Source organism: Vombatus ursinus, unplaced genomic scaffold (assembly GCF_900497805.2).
Source record: "Vombatus ursinus unplaced genomic scaffold, bare-nosed wombat genome assembly UNPS02014818.1, whole genome shotgun sequence".
NCBI classification, from domain to species: domain Eukaryota; kingdom Metazoa; phylum Chordata; class Mammalia; order Diprotodontia; family Vombatidae; genus Vombatus; species Vombatus ursinus.
In genome coordinates, this window is record NW_020954596.1 from 32,989,082 (window position 1) to 33,000,356 (window position 11,275).

The window sequence follows — 11,275 nt, forward strand, 5'->3', positions numbered from 1 at the left end:
TCCGAGTGTCTGGGTGGACTATAAGCTCTGTATAAACTAATAATAGAAACAACGCAGCCCAGACATGCTAATGTGATCTTAGCATTACGGACAAAAATAGAATCTGTAATTTCATTACAATAAAGTAACTTTCTCTACCAACGTAGATCAGAAACTGCCCTGCAACTCAACTTTAAAGATTTGCCTAAGTTTGGCAGTTTGGTATAGTGCAAAGAGTTGGTAGCAATCAGTAAAACAGAATGATAGAACTGGAGACTTGACAGAGACCTACGTGGCCATACTATCTAACCCGTATTCTCTAATAGCCATGTAGTCACTGCCCAAAGACCTCCAAGGAGGGGAAACCCACTGCTTCTCAAGGTAGCCCATTCTACTTTCAGAAGCTCCAATTGGTAGATGCTGTTCCTGATATCAAATCTCAATTTGTTTCCTTGCAATTTTAACCCTCTGCCCCTGGCTTTGCCCTTGAGGCCAAACACAGTTAAGTCTAATTTATTTCTGCTTGACAGTCCTTCATCTGCTTGAACACAACTATCATGCTTTACTCTGAGTCTGGTCTTCTCCAGTACATACATGCCCTTCATATACATGTATATACATGTTCCTTCAACTGATCCTTATATGACAAGCTTGTCACCATCCCACTTGCCTTCCTTGGGATGCTTTCTACCTTACTGATCCTCTTAAAACTGTGGCAGCCAGGACTAAGCATAGTATTTCAAATGAGGTCTCATGATGGCCAAGTAGACTGACACTATCATCGTCCTGTTCTTAGAAGGTACACCTCACTTCACCCAGGCCCTGTAACACTGGCATTTTTGGTCATCATATCACACAACTTTGAACTTCCAGTCCACCAAAACAACCAGATCTTTTTCAGAACTACCCTCATGACATGCCTCTCCCATCTTGAAAATGTAAAGCCGATTTTTTTGTACTTAAGGGTAAGACTTTACATTTATCCCTATCGAATTTCATCTGATTAGATTCAGTCTAATGCTCCAGTACATCAAAATCCTTTTGGGATCCAAACTCTGTTATCCTCCATGTGAGCTCTGCTTCTCAGCTGGGTGTCATCTGCAGATGTGATGAACATGCCATGCTTTCCGTTAACAAACTCACTGATGAAAATGTTAAACAACACAGAGCCTAGCACAGATTTCTGGGCTAATCCACTGGAGTCTTCCTGCCACGTTGACCCCGAACCACTGACAGTAACTCTGCATCTGGCCATCTAAGCAGTACCGAATCCGTCTAATTATATCGTCATCTAGTTCCATCTCTCCACATCATCTCCACAAAGAGAAGTATGAGATACTTTATTCAAAGGTTTGCTAAAATCTAAATAAGCTATATTAACAGCATTCCTATCATCTTACTAACTTAGAAATCCTGTCAAGAAAAAAGAAAGGAAGTTACTCTGGCATGATATGTAGGAACTCTCCAAAGTCTTAGTGCCATTTTAAGCTGTTAAAAGTTCAAGACTGCACTGAGACTTTTGGGACACCCCATCTTCTGGATGGAAACATACTGGTGCTCTCTCTAATCACTGCTTCCCTTTCTAGATGCTCACCAACCCTCCCTTGAATGATCTGTTCTAAAATCTTTTCAGGAATCAAAGTCAAATTCATTGGCTTACAGTTCTCCAACTCTCTTCTCTTTCCTTTTTTTTGTAAATCTGCACCATGTTTACCTTGCTCTAGTCTTGTGGTACCTCTCTCATTGTCCATGATCTTTAAGTTATCACAGGTAGTGAGTCAGCAGTCACAACCACCCAGTTCTTTCATTAAGAAAGGATGGAGTTCACCTGGGCTAGGAGATCCAAATTCATATAGAGCATCTGGGTGCTCTCTTGTTATCTCCTTACTTATCTTGGGTATCAACTGCCTGTTAGATATTTTTGTTTTATTATTTCTAATGCAAAGGTCATTTTCCTTGGTGGAGAACAAAAAGTAGCTCTATTTTTCTGTGGTCAGTTACCATAATTTCATCTACCACCCAATGCCAAAATCCTGTTATTTCTTTGATTCTTTTGATTTTCCTCAGCTCCTGCTGAAGTATGCTTTAGCATTCCTGACGCTATTTTTACAATATTGTGACACACTCATATTCATCTTGTGTTACCTGGCCTTGCTTCTTTTGTACATTTATTTTAAAAATCTAAGTTGGTCAGTGAGTTCCTTGTACATACATAACAGTTTCTTCAGATAAATTCAGTTTTTTCTCGTTGTTGGAATTGTTACACCTTGTCCTCAGAATTTCAATCTTGAATATCTCCCATCCTTTCTGGCTGGCTTCTCCTTAAGTATTTTAGTCCATGGGATCCCAACCATCTTCCCTCTGAGCGCTCTGAAATATGCTTTCCCAAAATCTAGGATGTATGTCAGATTATGCCCAGATTTCCTCTTTTCTTATCACACATTATAGGATTGAGATACATGGTCCAATCATGCATTTCATCCTATCTTGTCCTGGTAAAACTGAGAAAGCCAAACTTGCCTTCTTGAACTAGGGTACCTACTTCCTCTTGTGTGTTGCCTAAACTTTGGGCATTTGTATATAGACATCTGAAACCTTGGGTTCCATTATTTGCTCCTATCATACATTATAGGATTAAGTGATCACTTCTCCCTGGAGTTCCCATCAATTCTGCCTCAGTAACCAGTTCCTTCTTGTTAGTAGGATGCAGATTCAGAATAGAGTTTCTCCACTGATCTTCAACCATATTCTCACCATTTTGTTTGTTATTTTCCCCTAACCAATCCACCCCTCTTCCAAACTTCCCACTTCTGTTGAAGGTGCCACCATTTTTCAGTCTCCCAGATCCATAACTCCAGCATCATACTTAACTCTTTAATTTCAAGTATCCTACATATCCCATCAGTTACCACATCTTGCCCTTTCTAGCTCCAGGACATCTTTTGAATCTCACCTCTTCTCTCTATGCCTAGAATCATCACTTTAATTCTGGTTCCCATCAACTCTTACCTAGATTATTACAACAGCCTACTAATTAGTCTCCCTCCTTCCCACTCCAGTTTATCTTTCATATGGCTTTTAATGTGATTTTCCTTAAACCCAGATCAGATCATGTTACTCCCCTACTCAATAAAATCCAAAAGCAATAAAATCCTTAGTGCTCCTACTATCCAATAGAAGCTTCTGTGCTTAACTTTTAAAGCCCTTGACAAGCTGATCTTGATCTATCATTTCAGTCTCATTGGACATGACTCCCTCTCCAATCCTCTACAATTCAAACAAACTGGCCTTCTCTCCACTTCTTGCATAGGTCAATCTCTCCTGACTCCGTAACTTCGCACTGTCTCCCATGCCTGGAATACACTCACTCCTCAACTCTGCCTCAGAGAATCCTTCTCTTCCTTCAAGACACTACCACTTTCTACATGAATGAATGAATAAAGAAGCATTTAAGTGTTTGTTATGTACAAAGCACTATACTAATCACTGCAAATGCAAATTGAAAAGTAAAACAATCTATTCTCAAGGAGCTCACATTTTAATTCAGTAGGCAAGACAGATGGAAGGTTTCAACTACAAGTCAGATGGAAAGGTCCCATAGCCCTTAGGGTGCAATGACAAGGCAGATGGCAATATCTTTTATTTAATGTCTTTACACTAAAAAAAAATTATATCAGTTTCTGATCCCAAACCATTTAACAGTGCCAAGGACATTACTGGAAAAAACTTTCCTTTCTGGGTCTTCAGGAGCTGTGGCTGAAGCACCTTTAGGAGCAGTTGTTGGGCTGCAACCCCACAGCAGCTACTTAGTACTATGATGGCTGCAGACCCTGGGCTGGAAGCATTGCTATTCCCAAGGTTCTTGGGTTCAGGGTGCTTCACTGTCTCCATAAGGGTCGTTAAGGTTAAGGTGGTCAAAGTTGTAACGATGATTTGATTTGCCTAAGCAGATGCTTTTTTCTGTCTCTCCCTGCTTCAGCAAGGCTGCTTATCCTGCCCTGTGTGTGACAGTTGGTGGTGACAGGAGGAAGGCTGGGCTAGAAGCAGGACTGGTTGTCTAGAGGGAGGGATGTGCTGCCACTCGCAGAGCTCTATGCTTATCTGTTTGTGGGTGGCAGTTGATTAGTACTTGTTGCTAGAGGCAGCGAGGAAAGTGGAGTCCTCCATAATCATTTCTCCATTCAATGATAGCTACAGAGCTGGGCTAGAAGCAGGTTTGGTGGTTTGCAGGATACTACTATGCCCAAGGCTCTTGGGTTTCGGGTGCTGGGTTATTTCCCTCAGGGTCTAAAAGGAGAAGACAATCAAGATGGTGGTGATAGTGCCTCCTGTCTTTACCAGATTTTCCTGATTCTGATAATTTCCCCTAACTAAATCACCCTCCCCAAATCCCCCTCATTAGCCATCTTGTATTTACCTGTATTTATTCTGCATATACTTAAATATGTATGTGTTATATTCTCTCATATAAATTTAAGCTGCTTGTGGAAAGAGTTTATTTCATTTTTAGTATTTGTAGCCCCAACACTATGTCTGACACACATTAGGCACTTAAGATTTGCTGACTGAATAAGCCTTCCCCCTTTGGTGACTGAATTTCTTCACATGAGAAGGTTATCCTATCCCATTTCCTACCCCCTTTTGATTCTCCAGTTTCTTTTGAATAAGATATACCAATTGAGACACATGGTCCAATCATGCATTTCATCCTATCTTGTCCTGGTAAAACCTAGAAAGTCAAACTTGCCTTCTTGAACTAGAGCACCTACTTCCTCTTGTGTGTTGCCTAAACTTTGGGCATTTGTATATAGACATCTGAAACCATGGGTTCCATTATTCGCTCCTTTCTTGGATTTTGTCCCCTGTGAACTTTTTGGTTTTTCAACTGTTATTCTTCTTTTCAGGTAGCTATCTTCTATGATATCTAACTCAGAGGCTATATATAGGCAATTAGTTTCCTTCCCCTAGCCTTTTTTTCCAGAACTTACCACAGAAGTTCATATGTAGTAGGTGGTTAATAAATGCTTACTGGCTGACTGGATTTTTCAATTAAAGTTTGTTTTTAAATTAGATTTGTAAGATACCTGGTTCTGATCAACTTTAGATATACTCCATCTCAGGACAGGAATCTGTCATTTCTATACTTTAAGACCTTGGTTCAAGGCCAGTCTCTGACACAACCTACCCCTGCCACAGAGCAGGTCTAACCTTTCAGTGGCCCTAGGCAAATCTCTAATTCAATGTTAAATTGCATTAATACAGACATAATTATACAAAGATTGGAGTCCTGTCATACTCAGCCCTGGTCAGCTTTTATCTGGGGTACCACGTTCAGTAGAGGGCAACTAGAAAGGTGAAGGGACTTGACATCATATTTTACAAGACTGATCAAAGGGAGGTTTATTCTGGACAAGAGGAAACATAAGGGAGGGGGGCATTATAAGTTTCCTCAAGTATCTGAAGGATTGTCATGTGGAAGAAAGGAAAAAACCTTTCTTTTCCCCATGGCCCCAGATGGGCCAGGTTACATTGGGAGAAATATGGCACCAGAAGTAAAATAAATAAACGAAAATTGCAGAGAAGTAGATTTAAGCTCAGTAGAAGGAATATTCCCTAGCAATAAGACGTGCACAAAACTAGAATGGGCTACTTCTGGGGGTAATGTGCTCCCAATCATGAAAGGTCTTGAAAGGAAGGCTGTATGACCACTTATGGGAGTGTATGGGTGTATACATGTATATCTCCATTCACACATACATGTGTTGATATGGATATACACACTGTTGAAAGTTGACCTTGGGGCAGCTAGGTGGCGTAGTGGATAGAGCACCAGCCCTGAAGTCAGGAGGATCTGAGTTCAAATCCAGCGTCAGACCAAACACTTGACACTTACTAGCTGTGTGACCCTGGGCAAGTCATTTAACCCCAATTGCAAAAAAAAAAAAAAGTTGACCTTAAACCCACAACTCTCAGAGCAGTTACATTTGAAGAAGGACTGGGAAAAGCAAAACAAGTCTCATTCTATGGGAAGACTCCATATTCTGTACGCCACAATAAAAAGCAGGTCAATAGTTACAACAGAAACAAGAGTATTGAAAGCAACAGTATTTAATGAAGAAGAGAGGAAGATCCAGGTCAGGGGCAGGAACCTGAGGCCTTCAGGCCACATGTGACCTTCTAGGTCCTTAAGTGTGGCCTTTTGACTGAATCCAAATTTTACAGAACTATGACCTTCAGGTCAGATGCGGCCTGAAGGCTGCAGGTTCCCCACCCCTGATCCAGGGGTTATCTGGTCCAAGAAAACAAAGTCTGGAGAAGATGAGAACCCTGAGCCCTGCCCTTGACTTTATCACATGTTTGCTCTGAGGCCTTGGGTGACAATGCTGAACCTTCAGTATCTCAGCTTCCTTATCTGCAAAAAAAAAAAAAAAATGAGAATGATCATCTCAACTTACCACAAAGAGGTGTTGTGAGAGCACTGGGAGGAATGACTAATTTATGATTTCAAGAACACTTGAAACCAAAAAAGAGTCATTTCTCCTCTTCCTTCCAGGCACCAAGTTCCCACTGATCTCAAAAGTTACTCTGCAGGCCCCGCTGACAGCACCAGAAGAAAGGAGCCCCTTACTGTTCAATAATAAACATGAGAGGGACCTACATCCGTTGACAGGAAGCATGAATCCAAGCAAAGAGACTCTGAGTAGTAGGAAGTTGTAGGAAGCGGCAGCCCTCCATGACTCTAAAAGTTTCTGAGGTTTGGCTAGAGAAGATCAAAAATCACAAGAACCTCATCATTTGAAGTTAATTCCCATTCATACCAAGGATAGAGGAAATATGGTCTGCTGAATTCAAGACCCATCTGAAACTCATATTTTAAACAAAATTAAATCTTCCAGGTTCGCATAATGATGAACTGGCATTTTTACAGTACTTCTAAGGTTTACAAAGTGCTTGATAAATATTATATTGTTTCATCCTCATTATAACCCTGGGATGTAAGTGCTATCTATGATTACTCCCTTATTACAGATGAAGAAATAGAGTCTGAGGGAGGTTAAGTGACTTGTCCAAGGGCAGGTAACTAGTAAGTCAGATTTTAGCTAGGTCTTCCTGATTTCAGGTCCAGTGTTACACCCATTATGCTACCTGACTGCCTCTATCAATTTTCTTCATTTTTTTTCTTTTATCAATTATTTTCTAAAACTATGTATTACTTAAGTCTCCCTCCCCCAAACATACACTCAAACTCCATCGGGTGCCACTCTACTTCCTGTCTCTGTGCCTTTGTATCATCATCATCATCATCAAGCATTTATATAGGACTTTAAAGTTTACAAAGCATTTTACATGTATTTATTTTCTCATTTGACCCTCACAACAACCTAGTGAAATAGATTCTATCATTATCCTCATTTTACAGAGGAAGAAACCAAGGCTAGGACAGGTTAAGTGAGTTGTCCAGGGTCACACAGCTAATAATAAGTGTCTGAGGCTAGACTTGAATTCTAGTCTTCCCAGAAAGCCTTATTTACGGCACCACCTAGTTGACATGCTCTCTTCCAAGCCTATTCTCTATTTACCTCCGCCTCTTGGAACCCATAATTCCCTTCAAAGTTCAGCTAAAGTACCCATGAGGTTCTTCCTAATTGCTTAGTTGTTAGTACTCCCTGTTCCAATATTATTTTGCTTTTCTTTATATATATATATTTACTTACTTATCCATGACCATTGTTTTTCCCCCAGAAGACTGTAAGATCTTCTGGGTAAAGACTGTTTTGTTTCTGTCTTTGCATTCTCAGCCCTAAGCACAGTCTGCCTGGCACAAAACAGACAATTAAGAAATGAATGATGAATTGAATTGAATTGAATTGAATTGAACAAAGGGTCTAGTATCACACACAAACACACACACAAAATGTGATTATATACAATTCAAAGCTGGCTTAGTGTTTCTGAGCTTTGCTTATGAGTCAATGGTGAATAAGTCTTAGGTCTTTCAACCTGAATCTTATAGATGTAGAGGGAGAGACAGGGTCCTGTACTTAAAGGCAATTCCAAAGAAATAGAAAGCTTGGGTGGAAAAAGAGACTGATAAATATTTCAACTTTATGCCTGGCAGTAGTCATGAAATTCAAGAGGTGAATGTGTCCCAGAACCCTGTGGCACATCATTACAGACCTTCTTCCGGACCGAACTGTATGCATTCATCTACAATCTTTGTGGTCGGTTTTTCAGAGCAGCTTTGCCTCCTTATCTATTATCTAGCAAACATTTCACCATCTTGTCCTCAGGGACATCATGATGGACTTTGTCAAATGCATTGCCTTGCTGAAATCAAAATATACTGTGTCTCACAGCAGTTTTCTGATTTGCCCGTAACACTGACATGAAAGAAAAATCAGGTCAACTTTACATGAGTAAGATAAAGCATCATAGTTTTTAAATGTCAGATACAAAGTACAGGATTGATTTAGCACTCAAAGGGACCGTAGAAATGATTTTGTCCAAGGGTTCTTAACCTGGAGTCCGTGAAACTTTTTTTAAACATTTTTATAACTTTAGTTTCCATTGCAATCTTATGTATTTTATTATATGCATTTTAAAAAGTTATTCTGAAAAAGGATCCACAGCCTTCAGCTGACTGCTAAAGGAGTCCAGTCTATGACACACATAAAAGGTTAAGAAACCTTGAATTCTAGTCCCAACTCCTCATTTTGAAGATAAGGACATTGAGGACCAAGGAAGTCATAGGAGCAAAATCTTAGAACTGGAAGGGCCTTTAAAGGCCATGTAGGCCAAACCCCTCATTATACAGATGAGGAAACTGAGGTGGGAGTGGAGCTTAAGATGTGAGTCCAAGGACATAATTTTAGTTAAATAATGCTGACTCATAACCATCACTGCTTCTCTTCTAAGTGTTCACAATCCATTTTTAATACAGGAGGATTGGGTCAGAAGTGAGAGGACCCAGGTTCAATGACCAGTTCTGCCACTTACTCCTAACTGGGGGTGTCCCCCAAGGCTCTGTCCTGGGCCTTTGTCTCCTTTCTTTTCTTGGTGACCCCATGAACTCCCATGTAGATGCTTCTCATCATCTATGATGACTGTCTGTGTAGATGAATCCCAGATCTCTATTTCCATCTCTCTCCTGAACTTCATTTGTACATCTACAAACTTCTGGTGAATATTTCCAATTAAATATTCCATAGGCATTTCAAACTTATCATACCCCAAACAGAATTCATTTTCCCCAAAAAAACTCACCCCTCTTCTGGACTTGTCCACCAATTCCTTCAGTCACAAGTTTGCAGCTGCAACATTATACTCAAATTTTAATTAATCTCCCCGCCTCCATTATCTCCTCTCCAATCCATCCTATACATAAAATGATTTTCCTCAAGCATATATCTGATCACATCACTTCCCAACTCAATAAACTCCAAAGGCTTCCTATTGCCTCTAGGATCAAATATAAATTCCTCTCTTTGGTATTTTAAGTCTATTAAAATCTAGTCCCCGTGTATTTTCCATGCCCCTTCCTGCTCCCTATGGGTTAGTCAAATTGGCCTTCATATTGTTTCTTGCAGAGTGCCTGGCAAATAGTAGGTGTTTAATAAATGCTCGTTGACTGATGGACTGTATGACCTTGAACAAGTAATTTAACCTTTCTGGGCCTCAGAATTCTCATCTGTAAAATGCAGGAGTTGAACTAGACGTCCCCTGAACATTATTTTAATTCCAAGTCTATGATCCTAAATAATTCTTTCAAGAATTTTGCAAAGGATGAATGGCAAACTCATCATTTTACAGTTTCTGGAACCCATTCTTTTCAAAAAAAACAACATATTAATTGACCTTCTGTCATTTCAATCATCAATCAACATTTATTAAGCACCTACTGTGTACCAGGCAAAATGTGCTTAGTGCTGGGCATACAAAAAGAGGCAAAAGATGGTCCCTGCCCTCAAGGAGTTTTACAAACTAATGGTACTACTACAAACCAAAGGGTTTCCCAAAGACTATAGATAGGGACTCTGGGATCAAATCTGCAAACTCTTTGTCAATTCTATTCATTCAACAAATATGTATTTCATTCTTACTATGGGCAAAACATGATGCTGTCATTCTGAGATTGTGAGATTTGAGGCAGCCAAGAACTCTCTTCTACTTTATTACCTATCCTGGGCTTCCATCCCTCCTTAACCACATCTGTTGCTTTTCAATTCAAAGATCACTCTCATTGATAGAGAAGAACAACAACAACAAAAAAACAAAAACAAAAAAAAAACAAGGGCTGTATGGTTTCTGCTTTCCTTCTATCATCTGCTAACATTACACCATCTGCCCTAATAAATGTTTATTGAAATAAATCTCCCTCAAGCAGTAAATATCTTCCTTCCTTGTTCTTCTTACCACCTTATTTCAAGAGTACTGTAGCGCCATATTGTCCTACAGGGATCCCTATTTCTACCCTCACCAATGCTACACCTTTTTCATCCAAAATGTTATGGTCCTCTTTGAGAATAGAGGACAAACAATAACAACAACGACATGTATGTTAAAGAAAGTATGATATAAGCTGAGAAACACTATATAAATGTGAGTTATTACCAAATGGGGAAGAGGACACTCACCCTACATACCACACCAATTATGGTAAGCATGGGCAGAGGATTTCAGGTAGAGTTGTGGGCAACATATGAATATGACTAACGCACAGAAACAAAGGTAGATGAGCTCAGCTGAAGCTATGCCCTGGATATGAGCATCTAGGATGTCATTTAGATATAGTGGGTATGGAAATCACCTTTCCACTGCCATTAGTACTAGTGAACATCTCTTTGACCAGCCCAGCCTTTGAAAGGTTTTCTGGGCAGGAATAAAAAAGTGGAGGAAATGGATGAAAGGTTTACAGTGACTTGGCTGTGGTAGTCTGATGTATTCCCCTAGTGGAGTCAGGGAAGGACCTGGGTTCAGATCCTAGTTTTGGGGAGCCAAGATAGCGGAATAAAGGATGTGACTTGCATGAGCTCTCCCCCAAACCCTTCCAAATGCCTGTAAAAAATGACTCTAAACAAATTCAAATCCTAGTTCTGTGACTGATTTCCTCTATGTAGGAGTCCCCTGTGGCTTGTGGTTTAGTTGAGTGTTACATTGGTGTCAGGTCACTGAATGAAGTCCATTCACCCATTACTTGGAAAGATTGCTAGTGCTAGGCATTTTCATAACAAGCTTCCTCACCCCACCCCACCTACACACACACACACACACACACACACACACACACACACACACA